General features: G+C 40.7%; 1 protein-coding gene across 2 annotated transcripts in view; it reads right to left on the bottom strand.

The window, feature by feature from the left end:
- Window positions 1–19,225, bottom strand: part of ITPR2 (inositol 1,4,5-trisphosphate receptor type 2) — a 604,865-nt gene that overhangs the window by 136,658 nt on the left and 448,982 nt on the right. The gene's annotated exons all lie outside the window — the stretch shown is intronic.

Here is a 19,225-nt window from a genome sequence, read left to right as displayed (position 1 = left end):
CTTGGGCTGCAGCATTCAGGGTTGCAGCACGTGAGCTCAGGAGCTGTGGCCCGACAGCTTAGCTGCTCCATGGGCTTATGCACCATGGCACGTGGGATCCTCTCTGACTAGGGACTGAACCTGTGTCTCTAGCATTGGCAGGCAGATTCTTTACCACTGAGCCTACCAGGGAGCCCTGAAATATATAATTCTTTAAAATAAAAACAAATTAGAAGTAATTGCCATTTTTTAAAACCTGGACATCTTTTACATTCTTTATAACTGATGGCCTTTCCTGACTAAAGTCACCTAGTTTCTTCTTCATTGTTCTGTGTTCAGATATTGCCCTTTACATTTCTAGAGAGTATAATTTTCCATATTGCCTCTTAGTAACTATCATTTTTCTTCAATGGGCTGCAAACAACCTTGAGAAAAAGTGTTTGGGCTTATTCACTTCTACATTCTCAGAGCCAGAAGCAGAACTTGGTACACCAAATAGACGAAAACAAATATTTGTTGGATAAATAAAGAAATGGGTTAATTAGTGACAGTCATTATGCATTTAAATGAGCAAGGACACGTATAAGTTTCCGTAAATTATCTCTATTTTCTCCTCAATAAATGAGAAAGGCCAAAGACAAAGAAATATGATTAGATATCAGATGATGACAGAATTCCCAGCATTGGTAGAAATAAAATCTTTTAATATTTTTTCATATCTCATAGCTGTTCACGTACTTCTATTTCTTCCACTAGATGGTAAACTATTTGGAGAGGAAGGAACTGGGTACTCAAAAACTGTTGAACTGAATCCTTTACGAAGCAAGGATAGCATTCCTATCACATAGGCAAAATACAAAAAAGTAGACTCTCTCCATGATTCTGAAATGTGTGAAAATGTGTCAGTTTAGAGCTCTCTCTTGGTCCAAATTTATAGTTTACTAAGAGCACAGTACAAATTCTCAGAGACCAATGAACACACATCTAATTTTTAAAAATAAAGATTTAGTCCCCTATTTATGCAATTCTATCAAAAATATGAAATGTTCCCTTGGTATCTCTAATTTTCTTGAAGAGATCTCTAGTCTTTCCCATTCTGTTCTTTTCCTCTATTTCTTTGCACCGATCGTTGAAGAAGGCTTTCTTATCTCTTCTTACTATTCTCTGGAACTCTGCATTCAGATGCTTATATCTTTCCTTTTCTCCTTTGCTTTTCGCCTCTCTTCTTTTCACAGCTATTTGTAAGGCCTCCCCAGACAGCCATTTTGCTTTTTTGCATTTCTTTTCCATGGGGATGGTCTTGATCCCTGTCTCCTGTACAATGTCACAAACCTCATTCCATAGTTCATCAGGCACTCTGTCTATCAGATCTACGCCCTTAAATCTATTTCTCACTTTCACTGTATAATCATAAGGGATTTGATTTAGGTCATACGTGAATGGTCTAGTGGTTTTCCTACTTTCTTCAATTTGAGTCTGAATTTGGCAATAAGTAATTCATGATCTGAGCCACAGTCAGCTCCTGGTCTTGTTTTTGTTGACTGTGTAGAGCTTCTCCATCTTTGGCTGCAAAGAATATAATCAATCTGGTTTCGGTGTTGACCACTGGGTAATGTCCATGTGTAGAGTGTTCTCTTATGTTGGTTGGAAGAGGGTGTTTGCTATGACTAGTGCATTTTCTTGGCAAAACTCTATTAGTCTTTGCCCTGCTTCATTCCACATTCCAAGGCCAAATTTGCCTGTTACTCCAGGTGTTTCTTGACTTCCTACTTTTGCATTCCAGTCCCCTATAATGAAAAGGACATCTTTTTTGGGTGTTAGTTCTAAAAGGTCTTGTAGGTCTTCATAAAATGTTCAACTTCAGCTTCTTCAGCGTTACTGGTTGGGGCATAGACTTGGATAACTGTGATATTGAATGGTTTGCCTTGGAGACGAACAGAGATCACTCTGTCGTTTTTGAGTTTGCATCCAAGTACTGCATTTCAGACTCTTCTGTTGACCATGATGGCTACTCCATTTCTTCTGAGGGATTCCTGCCCGCAGTAGTAGATGTAATGGTCATCTGAGTTAAATTCACCCATTCCAGTCCATTTTAGTTCGCTGATTCCTAGAATGTCGACTTTCACTCTTGCCGTCTCTTGTTTGACTACTTCCAATTGGCCTTGATTCATGGACCTGACATTCCAGGTTCCTATGCAATACTGCTCTATACGGCATTGGACCTTGCTTCTATCACCAGTCACATGCACAGCTGGGTACTGTTTTTGCTTTGGCTCCATCCCTTCATTCTTTCTGGAGTTATTTCTCCACTGATCTCCAGTAGCATATTGGGCACCTACCGATCTGGGGAGTTCCTCTTTCAGTATCCTATCATTTTGCCTTTTCATACTGTTCATGGGGTTCTCAAGGCAAGAATACTGAAGTAGTTTGCCGTTCCCTTCTCCAGTGGACCACATTCATTTCATGCAAAGATGGGCTCAATAAAGGACAGAAGTGGTCTGGACCTAACAGAAGCAGAAGATATTAAAAAGAGGTGGCAAGAATACACAGAAGAACTGTACAAAAAAAGATTTTCATGATCCAGATAATCATGATGGTATGATCATTAGTCTAGAGCCAGACATCCTGGAATGTGAAGTCAAGTGGGTCTTGGAAAACATCACTATGAACAAAGCTAGTGGAGGTGATGGAATTCCAGTTGAGCTCTTTCAAATCCTGAAAGATGATGCTGTGAAAGTGCTGCACTCAATATGCCAGCAAATTTGGAAAACTCAGCAGTGGCCACAGGACTGGAAAAGGTCAGTTCTCATGCAAATCCCAAAGAAAGTCAATGCCAAAGAATGCTCAAACTACCACACAATTGCACTCATCTCACATGCTAGCAAAGTAATGCTCAAAATTCTCCAAGCCAGGCTTCAGCAATACGTGAACTGTGAACTCCCTGATGTTCAAGCTTGTTTTAGAAAAGGCAGAGGAACCAGAGATCAAATTGCCAACATCCACTGGATCATGGAAAAAGCAAGAGAGTTCCAGAAAAACATCTGTTTCTGCTTTATTGACTATGACAAAGCCTTCGACTGTGTGGATCACAGTAAACTGTGGAAAATTCTGAAAGAGATGGGAATACCAGACCACCTGACCTGCCTCTTGAGAAATCTGTATGCAGGTCAGGAAGCAACAGTTAGAACTGGACATGGAACAACAGACTGGTTCCAAATAGGAAAAGGAGTACGTCAAGGCTGTATATTGTCACCCTGCTTATTTAACTTCTATGCAGAGTACATCATGAGAAATGCTGGGCTGGAAGAAGCACAAGCTGGACTCAAGATTGCCGGGAGAAATATCAATAACGTCAGTTATGCAGATGACACCACCCTTATGGCAGAAAGTGAAGAGGAACTAAAGAACCTCTTGATGAAACTGAAAGTGGAGAGTGAAAAAGTTGGCCTAAAGCTCAACATTCAGAAAATGAAGATCATGGCATCCGGTCCCATCACTTCATGGGAAATAGATGGCGAAACAGTGTCAGACTTTATATTTTTGGGGCTCCAAAATCACTGCAGATGGTGACTGCAGCCATGAAATTAAAAGACGCTTACTCCTTGGAAGAAAAGTTATGACCAACCTAGATAGTATATTCAAAAGCAGAGACATTACTTTGCAGACTAAGGTCCGTCTAGTCAAGGCTATGGTTTTTCCTGTGGTCATGTATGGATGTGAGAGTTGGACTGTGAAGAAGGCTGAGCACTGAAGAATTGATGCTTTTGAACTGCGGTGTTGGAGAAGACTCTTGAGAGTCCCTTGGACTGCAAGGAGATCCAATCCATCCATTCTGAAGGAGATCAGCCCTGGGATTTCTTTGAAAGGAATGATGCTAAAGCTGAAGCTCCAGTACTTTGGTCACCTCATGCAAAGAGTTGACTCACTGGAAAAGACTTTGATGCTGGGAGGGATTGGGGGCAGGAGGAGAAGGGGACGACAGAGGATGAGATGGATGGATGGCATCACGGACTCGATGAACGTGAGTCTGAGTGAACTCCGGGAGTTGGTGATGGACAGGGAGGCCTGGTGTGCTGTGATTCACAGGGTCGCAAAGAGTCGGACACAACTGAGAGACTGAACTGAACTGAATTGATCAAAAATATTTTGCAGAATGGCCACATTGACAACCAGAGACATCAGGGTTTCCTCAGAGATGGGCTCTTACTCTGGCCACATCTTGTCCATTCTACCAGCCATGTACCTTTTCCTATGATGCAAATAAAGAAAAACAACCCCAGCATCCAAAGATGCAGTGGCATCATTTAGTATTATGTGCTTTGGAAACCAAAGGTGCAAACACTCGCTAAATTTCTGGACAAGTATGGTACAAGAGCCATCACAGTAAGAAATATAATTTAAATTCTAATGAAAAACTGGAAAACAGCTAATTTAAATAATCAAGGACAGCCATCTTACAATATCCAACTTGACTTGACGAGACCCTCACCACAGCACTCAAAATCATATGATGTCACGACACACCACAGTCTGGAAAACCAGCCAACAATCAATAGTTCAGCACTATTGAACAAGGGCAATAACACTGAATGCTAAAAGGGATAACGTCATAGGTGGGAAACCTCTGAGAACAGAAGCACTTGTAATCCACAGCAATACTTGTAAGGCAAAATAGTAGCAATTGTTTTACATATGATATGGACACGGGATTTACACTTGTCGTATCTGCTTAGTACGTGATGGCCAAATAATTTTACCAATAAACAACTCCTATTAGCTCATTAATACAAACAGAAAAATTATTCCTGAGATAATCTGTTGTTTATAAAAATAATAAAGCTTTAAAACAAATTGCAATGCAATCATGGGGAGATATATTAGTGAGGAAAGGATCAAAAGCTTTGGTGGATAGTTAGCCTTATAAAAGGACTTCCCAGTGGCTCACAGTAAAGAATTTGCCTGCATGCAGGTGACCTGGGTTTGATCCCTGGGTTGGGAAGATACCCTGGAGGGAGGGCATGGCAACCCACTCCTGTACTGTTGCCTAGAGAATCCCATTGACAGACAGAGAAGCCTGGCAGGCAGTGGTCCATAGGGTTGCGCAGAGTTGGACATGACTGCAGTGACTGAGCCACAGCAGCAGCCTTATAAAAAAATCAAGACATCCCTAATAGCAAAAGACTGCCAAGAAGGGCTAGGGTTCTTTCACTATATATTGAAAAGAAAAAATGAAAGTCATGTACCTTATTATTAATTATGGCATTTTTAATTTAGTTAAATACATATGCAACACTGAATGGAATTTAAAATATGTATATGTATGTACACACACTTTAAATACAAACCTTATATATCAACCTATAGTAGGGTCTTTGACTAACACTGGGCAGTTTTAAAGTCCAAAATTGGGAAATAAAGATGATGGACCTGGGCTTTTCACTTTTAGCAGCAAGTCTCGGGGAAACAGTGGAAACAGTGTCAGACTTTATTTTTTGGGGCTCCAAAATCACTGCAGATGGTGATTGCAGCCATAAAATTAAAAGACGCTTACTGCTTGGAAGAAAATTTATGACCAGCCTAGATAGGATATTGACAAGCAGAGACATTACTTTGTCAACAAAGGTCCATCTAGTCAAGGCTATGGTTTTTCCAGTGGTCATATATGGATGTGAGTTGGACTATGAAGAAAGCTGAGCACTGAAGAATTGATGCTTTTGAACTGTGGTGCTGGAGAAGACTCTTGAGAGTCCCTTGAACTGCAAGGAGATCCAATCAGTCCATCCTAAATGCCATCAGTCCTGGGTGTTCATTGGAAGGACTGATGCTGCAGCTGAAACTTCAATACTTTGGCCACTTCATGCGAAGAGTTGACTCATTGAAAAAGATTCTGATGTTGGGAGGGATTGGGGGCAGGAGGAGAAGGGGACGACAGAGTGTGAGATGGTTGGATGGCATCACCGACTCAATGAACATGACTTTGAGTGAACTCCGGGAGCTGGTGACGGACAGGGAGGCCTGGCATGCTGTGATTCATGGGGTTGCAGAGTCGGACACGACTGAGCGACTGAACTGAACTGAACTGAATTTGTTAAACCATTTCACATTTGCATTCTTATCATTAAGATTTTAGTGTTTATTTTAGTTTGGAGCCAAGTAAGGATGAGGTAAAAAAAAAAAAAATCAAGCAATTGCATTTGAATGTTATTCAACAATAATTATTCTTTGGCACCTCTCATCTGTGAACTTTTTCATGTAGTCTCCATTTTTATTAATTGGTAAAACTGACACAGCTATCCAAAGATCACAAAGTGAGCTGGAGCCTGAAGTCAGAATAATTGCCTTATCTGCTCAGGTTTGGTACACTGCTTTTATACCAAACACTCTTCTTATTTGAGCTAAAAATCAGCAGAAGAGGGTATAAACTAAAGTTTTACCTATTCTAACATGCTTAAAATATACAAGGCCTATATTTTCAAATTATCTGTTTTCCTCTAATTTTGTGATTATACTATATGTAAAGCACAGAACTAGTGTGGGATTACAGAGATAAGTGAGATACTTTATTCTTTTAAACAACTTACTTTTTAGTTGGAGGAATTAAAATGATTCCAGGAATGTAATTCAAAGAGGGAACACAAGGGCAGAAATACAAGGAGTCACATTTGGGTGGTGATTGTAGGAAAGGAATCACACATGAAATGCATCTGATAAAGGTTTTTAAAGAACAGAGAAAATGAAGAAGCGGCTGGAGAGGATAGCACAAAGAAGTTATCCTGTGTAGAGACGGATCCCCATGAACAGAGTCACAAAGAATGGGTAGCAGGAGACAAGACTAGAATTTGGAGCCAGATTAAACGCCCACATGAGGAGTGTGAATAGAGAATATGGCTGTGCTGCTGCTGCTGCTAAGTCACTTCAGTCGTGTCCGACTCTGTGCAACCCCATAGACGTCAGCCCACCAGGCTCCCCCGTCCCTGGGATTCTCTAGGCAAGAACACTGGAGTGGGTTGCCATTTCCCTCTCCAATGCATGAAAGTGAAAAGTGAAAGTGAACTCACTCAGTCGTGTCCAACTCTTAGCGCCCCATGGACTATAGCCTACCAGGCTCCACCGTCCATGGGATTTTTCAGGCAAGAGTACTGGAGCGGGGTGCCATTGCCTTCTCCAGAATATGGCTGTAGATTGGATTATATCCACCAGAATGATACATTCAAGTTCTAACCCCCAGGACCTGTGAAATTGACCTATTTGGAAATACAGCAAGTTCTGTTCAATTTCCAGAGCATGTCCAATTGTTCATAAGCCCAACAAAGTTAGCCTAGGCACCCAACTAACACAATCAGCTATATAGTACCATAGTATAGTAGGTTTATAATATTTTTCACACAAATAATACATTAAAAACAAATACACAGAAATAAAGAAAACATTTTAAATTTTACAGTACAGTACAGTAGTATCAGCTACATCACTGATGCTTTTATGCTTGCTCCTGGACATCTCAGGCTTAAAATAAAGACACTGTACTACTGTACTAGAGTACCATACAGTAAAGTACACAAATCCCCTACACACACTTGTAGGGGATGCATGCATGTGACAATGTACGCCAGACACATGAATTATTAAGAATTTAAGTGACTGGACATGCGAATGCATATTGGCATCTTTGAAAGTTCACAACTTGAAGATCTGTATGTAGTGGACTTACTATAAGGTCTTTGCAGACATAAAGATATTAAGATAAGTCATACTGGATATTGGTGGGCCCTAATCCACTGAGTAGTGTCCTTATAAGAAGAAGGAAATTTGGACACACACACACACACACACACACACACACACACACACACAGAATGCCATCTGATGACACGAGAGATGGGAGTGAGACAAGCCAAGGAACACCAAGGACTGCCAACAACCACCAGAAACTAATAACAGCAGGAGGGCAGGGTCTTCCGCTAGAGCCTAGAGAAAGAGCCAGGCCTGCCAGCACTTTGATTTAGGACCTCCAGCCCCCAGAACTGTGAGATAGTAAAAACCTGCTGTTTTAAGCCATCAAGTTTGTGGTAACTTCTTACCACAGCCCAAGGAAGCTGTCTTAGTCTGTTCAGGCTGCTATAACAAAAATATCATAAACTGGTGGCTTATGAACAGAAACTGATTTCTTACATTCCTGGCTGCTGGGGAGCTAAGAACAAGGACCAGCAGGTTCAATGTCTAAGGAGAGCTCACTTTCTCATAGTCAGATGTCTTCTCATTATAACTCTACTGGTAGACAGGGCAAAAGCTCTCTCTCAGGCCTCTTTTCTATATAAGGGCACTAATCCCATTCATAAGGGCTCCACCATCATGACCTAATTACCTCCCAAAGGCCCTGCCTTCTAATACCATCACATTAGGCATTGAAAGTAGTTGCTCAGTTGACTCTTTGCAGTCCTATGGACTGTAGCCTGCCAGGTGCCTCTGTCCATGAGCTATCCCAGGCATGAATCCTGGAGTGGGTTGCTATGCCCTCCTCCAGAGGATCTTCCTGACCCAGGGATCAAACCTGCATCTCCTGCATTGCAGGCAGTTTCTTTACCATCTGAGCCACCAGGGAAGTCCCCACATTAGGCATTAGGATTCAACATAAGAATTTGGGGGGAAGGTACGTAAATATACACTAAAAGAACAGAAACAAACTAGACTTTAGAAAGCAAGACAAAGGGTGCATCTGGGGACTGGGCATGGGATCATAAGAAACTTTAACTTTATCATTATTTTTTTAATACCATTTAAGCTTGGAAGCAATTATAACAAAATTTTTAGCAACAGATATTAGCTTAGTACAAACAATTTCAGTTTAGGACCATGAATTTTAAATCATTATAACTAAGTTGAGGCATAATGATTTAAAATTCATGGTCTTAACTGAAATTGTTTGTACCAAGCTAATGTCTGTTGCTAAAAATTTTGTTATAATTGCTTCCAAGTTTAAATGGTATTAAAAAAATGATGATAAAGTTAAAGTTTCTTATGATCCCATGCCCAGCCCCCGGATGCACCTTTTGTCTTGCTTTTTGAAGTCTAGTTTGTTTCTGTTCTTTTATCAATCAAAATAGGAACCATTACAATCAACACATTTTTGCCAATGAGAAATAAGTTTCACACTCATTCAATCTATAGCAGAAGCTAATACAAATACAAACCATAAAGGAATTTTTCTCTTAATGTGGCAAGATAAATTGAGATCCTTATCTATTCTTTTTGCTTCTGTTAGAAAAGGAGTCAGGGATTAGAGAGAAGCCATTTGGGATTGGTGTCATCTGCCCAGAGCCACTCCCAGGACTGTGAGATCCTTTATAAAGACAGTAGACCAAAGAAGAAATAACTCTTCTTCCAGGATATGGATGCCAGAATTATTATTCTGTTAGAACAGGGTCAAAGCCACGACAAGAAGAAGGAAAGGTTTTCTCACATGAGGTAGTTCAGCTGTGTGGTCTTGGCAAGAGAACAATCACGTCACCATGGCAGGAACTGTTTGTACTACGATACGTCAAAGGAGAACTGGCTTTAGGCCCTCCAGGTAGACAGGAGAACACCCCTCCCACCTCAGGCAGTACAGCCCAGGCCACAGGAAATCCCCATTAATATTCAGCTCATGTCTGAGGTTAAGGAGTGAAGGGCTCCTTTCACGAGGGGAACATGATGGCTTTTTCCCAAAGGGAGGAGCTGACAACATTAGAGACTGGGGAGAAGTCAGGTAAGAATGAGACAAAGCGGGAAGAGTACTATAGATGGGCCATGGGAAGCAAAGGCAAGTAGGGATTTACCACCAAACAGTATAATGGAATCGATCAGCTGGGAAAAGTAACAAATCTCAGTCTTAAAAAGTTAATTCACAAGTCCCCTTTTCTCCTTCTCAGGTTTCCGTTACTCAAACACAGTTGTCCATATGACCTTGAGCAGTATTTGGACTATAACCAGAATGAAAGAGGAAAAAGGCAATATTTGTTTTTCTGGATTTCCAAACAGGTTCCTGAGAATCCAAAGAGAAAGCCCTTAAGACAGTGTAACCAAGAGGAAAGCTGGCAATGAACAGGAGAAAGAATAGACTGGGCGTTCATTCTGAGAAATACAGTTTGGCACCCCGGGAAAGAGATGGGGCAAATTCCTTAATACCTTGCCAGGCAGCTGTGAAGGATTCATGGACCACCAGCCCAAAGAATCCCAGACCCAGGAAAGCATGAGGTCTCACGACTGCTTTTTCTTTTCATTGCCATGTATACACAACCACTGGTCCTTTCCCTCCAGTGCAGGACTGAAGGAGGGACCCTGCAAAGCCAGTATTACTCTGTTACAGCATTGTTATCTAAGGTGCTAAAGAAACACAGCTCCTACCTATCTAATATCTAAAATAAATCCTTTATATTTCTTAGAGATCAGTTTATTATTTCCATTTTACAATGGTAGCCAATCTAAAGATAATGGGAAATAACAAAAAATTTGCCAAATTTTTAAAAACTCCTAATTTCCAAATGATCTAGACTCCTATTCATGAGGGTCTGTCTAAAATTATAGTAAAACCAATAAAAGACCTTCAGTGATCATAGTAAATAAATATTTGACAGCTAAACCCTTGAAGCAAGGCAAAAAAGGAGGGGCGGTGGGGAAAGGGCAAGAAACAATGCATTTTAAAATGACTGAAGGTAGTAAGTTGTCTTTGAACTAAAGTTTTGCCATAAAGCATTACAAATTGTTGTGAGGAAGAATCTAGCTTTCCTGCTGATTGCTAATACTTAATGGCAACCCACTCCAGTATCCTTGCCTGGAAAATCTCATGGACAGAGGAGCCTGGAGGGCTGCGGTTCATGGGGTCACAAAGAGTCGGGCACGACTGAGCAGTTAACACTATGCTAATATAAAGGTTCTCAGAATATGGTCCACTACCGGTGACATCAGCATCACCCGATAACTTGTTAGAAAGGCAAATTCTAGGGGCCCACTTCACCTTCAGAATCAGAAACCCTACAGTTTGCAGTTGGCGTCCAGCAACCTGGTTTAACCAGCCCTCCAGGTGATTTCAATGCTGGTAAGAGTTGAGAATCCTTGTCCTTTATAAATTTTTATCACCAGTACCAACTTATATTCTTAACAGGAAATCCCCTTTTGTAATCTAAAATTAAACTTAAAATTTAGAAGCAATTCTGTTTTTAAAGGAGGTGACTCAGTGGGTAAATAATCCACCTGCAATGCAGGAGATGCAGGTTTGATCCCTGGGTCAGGAAGATCCCATGGAAGAGGGCCTGACAACCCACTCCAGTATTCTTGCCAGGAGAATCCCACAGGCAGAGGAGCCTGGAGGGATACAGTCCATAGGGTCACAAAGACTCAGACAAGACTGAAGTGATTGAGCACGCAAGATTTAAAAACTCTTAAAAACAGTAGTTACTGAATCCATTTTTCAAAAAAAAAACTGAAATTGGGATCAGACATATAAAAAGTATTCCATTTAATTAAAAAAAAATTGGTCACTTATCATTCACACATTCCAATTTCTGAGTTCACTTTGCTCTTTTAAAAAGATTTCTGTACTCACTATTTACAATAGCCAGGGCATGGAAGCAACCTCAATGTCTATTCACAGAGGAATGGATTAAGAAGATGTGGTACCTATATACAATAGAATATTACTCAGCCATAAAAAGAACGACATAACGCCATTCGTAGCAACACGGACCTAGAGACTGTCATACTGAGTGAAGTAAGTCAGACACACAAACACAAGTATCAGATGATATCACTTATATGGGCAATCTAAAAAAATGGTATCAATGAACTTATTTACAAAATAGAAAGACTTACAGGTGTAGAAAACAGAATAGAGTTACCAGGTATGAAAGAAGGCAGGAATAAATAGGGAGAATGGGATTGACACATATCCACTACTGTATATAAAACAGATAACTGATAAGAACCTACTGTCCAGCATGGTGAGCTCTACTCACTACTCTGTAATGACCTATAAGGGACAAGAATCTAAAAAAGAGTGGCTATATGTATATATAAAGCTGATTCTCTGTACACCAGAAAGTAACACAACATTGTAAATCAACTATACCCCAATAAAAATAAAATAAATAAAAAAAAGATTTCTGTACCAAAATCCCATTCAAGTAAAAAATGTTTATTAGGTTTACATAATTATATAAGCATATTAGTTTATCAAATTAGTTTACAGATGTAGTTTCATGAATAGATGAACAAAATTACCTTCTAAAAGCTAGCTTTTTCCCTAGAATTGCTTGTCATATTTATTCTTTAGTTTCATTTCTTCAATTAAAACAGGTCACACTTTCTCATATTTCATACTGTAGAAGTTATATATGTTAGTATTTTATTAAAATTTTATAATTTTGAAGGAAAATATCTGTCATTTTGTATTTTTCATGGAAAAATTTAAAAAGTACAATATAATGCTGCACTGCTTCTGATATTAATATAAGAATATTTTCTGAGTGACTAAAACTACTGTCCATGAAAATAAATTGTATGTAAGTAGATTATATTCTCCAAAATCAGCATTTCACAAAAAATATTCTATATTAATCATTGTTGGCAGCATTCTACTCAAAACAAATAAAATATTTTCATGGCTAGAAGTACACAAAAAATTAATCTACTTGTTTAGTGGAGTTGTTCAAAATACAGATTAACATTAGCAAGTGATCTCCAGGAAACACCCAAATGATATACCCTAGGAATTTTTCTTTTGCTTTGTAGAATTGATGAAAGATAGACATTTCTTCAGACTCTATTTCTTTCTGATGTAAATAAAGACAAGTCTTGGAAATTTCCAGGTTTTACTAATCCCATAGGGCTTCTCTGGCAGCTCAGTTGGTGAGGAACCTGCCTGCAATACAAGAGACCTGGGTTCGACCCTCGGGTCAGGAAGACCCCCTGAAGGAGGTAATACCAATCCACTCCAGTATTCTTGCTTGGAGAATCCCATGGACAGAGGAGTCTGGCAGGTTACAGTCCATGGGATCACAAGAGTTGGACATGACTTAGCGGCTTAACCACCACCACCACGACTATTCCCATAAAGGAAGTAATGCATTTCTTCAGACCCAGAGATAAGAGGATAATAATACTTTAGTAGCTTCTTCAATCATCTAGAAATAAATTAGCTGGAAATTTACAATCATGTCCCCTCCCTAATGATCTTTCAAATGTAGTTTGGGAAACACTAGCAGAACAGAAGGATCTTTCTCAACAGAAAGATTAATTAAAATAATGAAACATGGCTGTGAATTATCATTTATCTGATGTTAGAGTATCTCCCTCACCTAGAGTAAAGTCCTGGGAGGACAGGAATTTTGTTTTGTTCATGATTGTGTCCCATGTATCAACAGAGTCCAGCATACAAAGACTCCTTAATAAATATTAATTGGATGGATGGATGGATGGGTGGGTGGATGGCAGGCATAAAGAGTTTTTGTTTGTTCGATTTTTAATGGTAAATGTGTTTAATTTTCCAAAAGAGATTGATTTTTAGAAAATATTGAATCATAATTTGTAAATGTGAAAGATGGTTTAATTCATTTTTATGGAGGAAAGCAATTGCTTACTTACAAAATAAAGAATTGATGAATTAGAGTATTGCTTATCTGTTCAAAAGTAATCTGATTCTTTCACAGTTTCTAGTGATTCTTTTTTTCCCCCTAAAGGAGAACATTAAGAGATGAAGACAGTCATCTTTCTGAAGTCTTTGAACATATTAAAATGGGTCTTACGGTTGTCTGGGAAAACTCAGAGAACATTTGCTCTCAAAATAATTGTTGGAGTGAGGGGGTGGTTATTATCCACATTGAGGGATTATCTCTGGTTCTGCCTCTGACCTTTCACAGGAACATTTACAATTACTTGACTTTTTTATGTATAATTTACCTGGCTGTGAAATAATACCTACAATACCCTATCTAAGAGAATTACTGGAGAACCTGTGCTTCTAATACTCCTGACATTCCTCAACCAATCAGGCTTAGCGAAGAGCACAGTATTACTGTTCTACTCTCCATTATGATAAACCTCGTCTAAGAATGAGTCAATTGCTTTTCTCTTGCTCATAGCCTTGACAAAGCCACTTCAAAATGGCCTAATTAAAGGCTTGGAATCTTAATGATGAGTTCCACAACAGTCCTGCCACTGCCAGTGTGCTCAGGAATCTAATCTGAAGTGCACAAATGAGTCAGATGTAAAACTGGGGGAGGAATGTGGGGAATTGAGCAGAAGCACCATGAGATAATTTTCAGGAACTTTAAGATCAATTGCTTGAAAGCATTTCAACTTCAGGTTTCTGCAGCTTTCTATTTCTGAGTTACATCAGACTGAGAAATTTACCGTGGTAGTGCCTCTCTATGTTTAACTGTCTAATCAACAGCTGCTTTAAACAAAAAAAAAGGTCAGCCTTTGTTAGACAGACTGGTTCTCAAAAGTGAGAGAATTATTGCTCAAGTGAACTTCTGCATTCAAAGGCAAACCTAATAAAGGAGGAAATGAGGTGGCAAGGTGAATTTCAACTCTAAGTTAGGATTCAGATAAGTTGAATCAAACTGAAAAGAAACAAAGAGTTTCAGACAGATTTTGTTGCTTGTTCATTCTGTGACACCCAACACCTTTTAAAAGTTATACAGTAATTCAGAAGTTAAATTACCCAGGTTGCAACTGAAGAGACGAAGAGAAGGCATGCCGTGAAAAGAGAAAAGGAGGAAAGAAAATTCAGAGACATACTCAATTAGAAAGACTTGTTCTCCTTTCTTAAAAAATACATTGCTAACTGGTCGATATCTAAGGATATAGGCATCAAACACAAACATATAGATACTACAGAGAATGCTATATTCTGCAATTTATGCTTCTTTGGTATTACATGATAAGGTCATGAGTTATCCATAAAAGAAACAATACTGTTCGATCCATAAAGCACTGCTGCTACTGCTGCTAAGTCGCGTCAGTCGTGTCTGACCCTATGCGACCCCACAGATGGCAGCCCACCAGGCTCCTCTGTCCCTGGGATTCTCCAGGCAAGAACATTGGAGTGGGTTGCCATTTCCTTCTCCAATGCATGAAAGTGAAAAGTGAAAGTGAAGTCGCTCAGTAGTAGTAGCAGCAGCAGCAGCATACGCAATTTTAGCATAACAAAAATGCCACTTATCCCAATCCAGGACAACAACAACAAAATTCTCTTCATAGTGTAAGCAATCATGAGCTAAATACTATGACTGGCAAATACCTTCTGTGTTATTCTAAAATGCTTCATGAAACTGTGATACGTGTCCAGTAATTCTCTAAACATAGGGAGCATGCATAATAGTGAACGCAACAGACAAAATTCCTGCCCTTATGGACTTTCCAGTCATGGGAGAAACATATACAAACAAATCTATGGCCAATCAAAAGGGGAACGTGCTAAGACAGGAAGCAGAGGATGGGAGTAATGAACACTGGGAGGGGCTGGAGGTTGCTATTTCAAATGAAATAGAACATTGTAACAGAAACTTAATAACAAAAGAAACAGTAAATTCAATGATAGAAAGCAGGAGTATGTTTGCTGGTTTCAAAACACAGCCTTAAGACCAGGGTCACTTAAGTAGGGGAGGAAGAGGGTGGCCACAGAGGCAGGTAGAGGGGGTGCAGGGGTCAGGTCATATTGGGGAGCTTTTGAAGCCAATGATTTGATGCTGTTTACAAACTAGAATTATCAGAAGGTTGTGAGCAGAAAGATGACATAATCTGCATTGCATTCTTAAGGGTTCAGGGCAGTGCTGTTAGAGAAGCTGCTAGGCTTCCCAGGTGGCCCTAGCAGGTAAAGAACCCACCTGCCAATGCAGGAGATGAAGAGACGTGAGTTTGATCCCTGGGTTGGGAAGATCCCCTGGAGGAGGAAATGGCAACCCACTCCAGTATTCTTGTTTGGAGAATTCCATGGACAGAGGAGCCTGGCGGGCTACAGAGCACGGGGTCGCAAGGAGCTGGACATGACTGACACAACACACCAGCTTCCCTGCTTCCATTCACCCCAGTGTCTAACAGTGCGCCGTGTATGTTAAGTCGCTTCAGTCATGTTCGACTCTGTGCCAATCATGGACTGTAGCCTGCCAGGCTCCTCTGTTCATGGGATTCCCCAGGCAAGAATACTGGAGTAAGTTGCCATTTCCTTCTCTAGAGGATCTTCCTGACCCAGGGACTGAACCCACATCTCCTGTGTCTCTTCCAGGCAGATTTTTTACCACTGAGCCACCAGGGAAGCCCTCCAGTAGCAGTACTTTATTCCTATTTATCTCAGAGTGGTAATGATTTCATGAGATACAGCACTCAGTACTTGATAACTATGAGTCTTTTTTTTTTTTTTTTTTTTAAGTAATCAGGCACGTGAGCATCAAAGGTTTCCCAAGCCTGTTTGTGACTGCCTGCTCTGTTCTATTGAAAATGACTGAAAAGTCTGGTGAGGAGACAGACACAAGTAGTGGGTATTTTAGAACAATCCCTCTGACCTTCTGGTGGAAAGTGGATTAAAAAGGGACTTCACTGGAGGCAAAGGAAGGAGGCTGTTACAGCTGCCCAGGCAGAAGGAGGAAACAGGCAAGAAGAGGAAGAAGCCTGGGCAGGTCTGAGAGATGTCAGAGGGAGGAAATGGTGAGCTATGCTGTCTGGGTTGGGGGGTGGGGAGGGTGGAGATGAACGCCAGCTTTCCAGCTGGGGAACTGGTTAGAGAACCGTGCCATCACTGAGAAACGGGGCTCAGTGTAGTTCTGGGTAGAGGCTGGTAATGACCTTAAGGTGGCTGCTTCTCTGTGCCACCAACTGCAATGCAGACTGTGACGCACAAGAAAAAAAAAGTCTGAGCCCCCAGGAGAAGCAGGATAGAGCCTGGCTGACTGTCACCACCTGCGGCCTGAGCACTCATCTTTCCTGGATACGCTGAGTGTTTACTCCTTCGGAAGACTTCTCCCTTCCTCTGCATCAATGCTGAACATGTGGAAGTGGTCAACTTTCCATTCATCTCCCAGAATAATGGAAATAAAAGCAAAAATATACAAATTGGATCAACTTAAAAGTTTTTGCATAGGAAAGGAAACAATAAACAAAATGAAAAGACAACCCACAGACCAGAAAAAATATTTGCAAATGATGTGACCGATAAGGGATTACTCTCCAAAATTTACAAACAGTTCATGACGCTTAACAGCATCAAAACAAACAAATCACTCAAAATGGGCAGAAGACCTGAACAGACATTTCTCCAAAGAGGACACAGAGATGGGCAATGGGCACATGAAAAGATGTTTAACATCGCAAGTTAGTACATAAATGCAAATCAAAACTACAATGAGACATCATCTCACCCTGGTCAGAATGGCTATCATCAAAACATGCACAACAATAAATGATGGAGAGGGTGTGAAAAGAAGGGGTCCCTCCTGCACTGTTGGCGAGAATGAACACTGGTACCGTTGCTATGGAGAATAGTATGGAGGTTCCTTAAAAACTGAAAGTAGAGCTACCATGTTGTTGTTCAGTCGCTCAGGTGTGTCCAACTTTTTGCGACCTCATGGACTGCAGCACGCCAGGCTTCCCTGTCCTTCCCTATCTCCTGGAGTTTGCTCAAACTCATGCCCATTGAGTTGATGATGCTATCCAACCATCTCATCCTCTGTTGCCCTTCTCCTGCCCTCAATATAACCCTGCAATCTCACTCCTGGGCATATATCCAGAGAAAAACATGATCCAGAAGGATGCATGCACCCCAGTGTTCATTGCAGCATTGTTTACAATAGCCAAGACATGGGAGCACCTAGATGTCCACTGAGAGAGGACTAGATAAAGATATAGCACATACATACAGTGGAATCTGACTCAGCCATTCACAAGAATGAAGGGCCATTCGCAGCAACATGGACGGACCTTCACTCAGCGTCATACTGAGTGAAGTAACTCAGACAGAAGGAGAAACACATGACATCCCTTTTATATGGAATCTAAAAAGAAATGATATAAACGAACTTACTTACAAAAGAGAGACTCACAGAAAACGAACTTATGGTTGTTGGGGGGTTGGGATAGTTAGGGGACTTTAGGAAGATCATGTACACACTGCTATATTTAAAATGGATAACCAACAAAGACCTATTAAATGAAGCATAGCCTTTTACAATAAAACAATGTTTTGTTTTATTTTAAAAAGAACAAGCTAAATTCAATTCACAGTCAATCAAATGGGGGTGATGGATGATGTCAAGGAAAACCTGCCAAAGAATGTGTTTTCTGTTAAAACGATGTAGACTAATGTTTGTTTATTCCTTTTGGAGTTCATTGTGGGCCCTCTTGCAGTGTCCGTTTAGGATCTGAATCCAGCTGTCTGAATTTGAGCCCTCCCCAACTCTAATGAGCCTCAGGAAGGCTGATGCACTTCTCCTTCCTACTTCTTTCTCAGCAATCTGAGCATGAAGGCCTTGGTGCAGCTCCCGAGCTCACTGACATTTAATTAGCACTGTTGCTGCTATCTCATCACGTGAGTTACCATCTGGGAACTGCAGAGCACCACGCAGGGTGGGTACCAGTTGAAATAAATGCCTTGTCTGGCAGCTAAAGATCTGCTTTTGCAAACAGGAATGCGTATTTCCTCTTAGCCCTTTCCTGGCAGTGCTTCTGGATAATGCCACTGTGCTAAGAGCAGAGACAAACCTATATGAGGAGGCTTCGGAAATCTGGGATGGGCATGTTAAACAAAACACACACACACATACACACCCATTTCATCTGAAGAGCAACTGCCATGTGTTGAGGGTATAAAAGCTGCTCAGTGACAAAGAGAAAATTTGATCTGTAATGCCACCAGTGTTTATCTCATCCTCCCTTCCCTCAAAGATTTGGAACTGATATTTCACTTTAATTATGCTTAAGACAGGGATGAGAAGAGGATACACTGGCTAAGCGGCTCGGAACCACTGCTTCTCTAATATGCACCCAGAGCGAATCCACTTTTTAGTATTAACCTTACAGCCCTCTCTGCTCACTGATGTCTGTTGGGGGCCCCCACCACTCAGTATGGATTGCCCTTAGTGAGGCTGTTGGTGATCCAAGTGCCAAACCCTGTTGGGATTTAGGGCTGCACTTGAGGTATTGCCTGATGGTTCAGATGGTAAAGACTCTGCCTGCAATGCGGGAGACCTGGGTTTGATCCCTTAGTTGGGAAGATCTC

This window comes from Ovis aries, chromosome 3 (genome assembly GCF_016772045.2).
Source record: "Ovis aries strain OAR_USU_Benz2616 breed Rambouillet chromosome 3, ARS-UI_Ramb_v3.0, whole genome shotgun sequence".
Classification (NCBI taxonomy): domain Eukaryota; kingdom Metazoa; phylum Chordata; class Mammalia; order Artiodactyla; family Bovidae; genus Ovis; species Ovis aries.
Note: the sequence above shows the minus strand (reverse complement) of the source record. Positions and strands in the feature narration are given on the sequence as shown.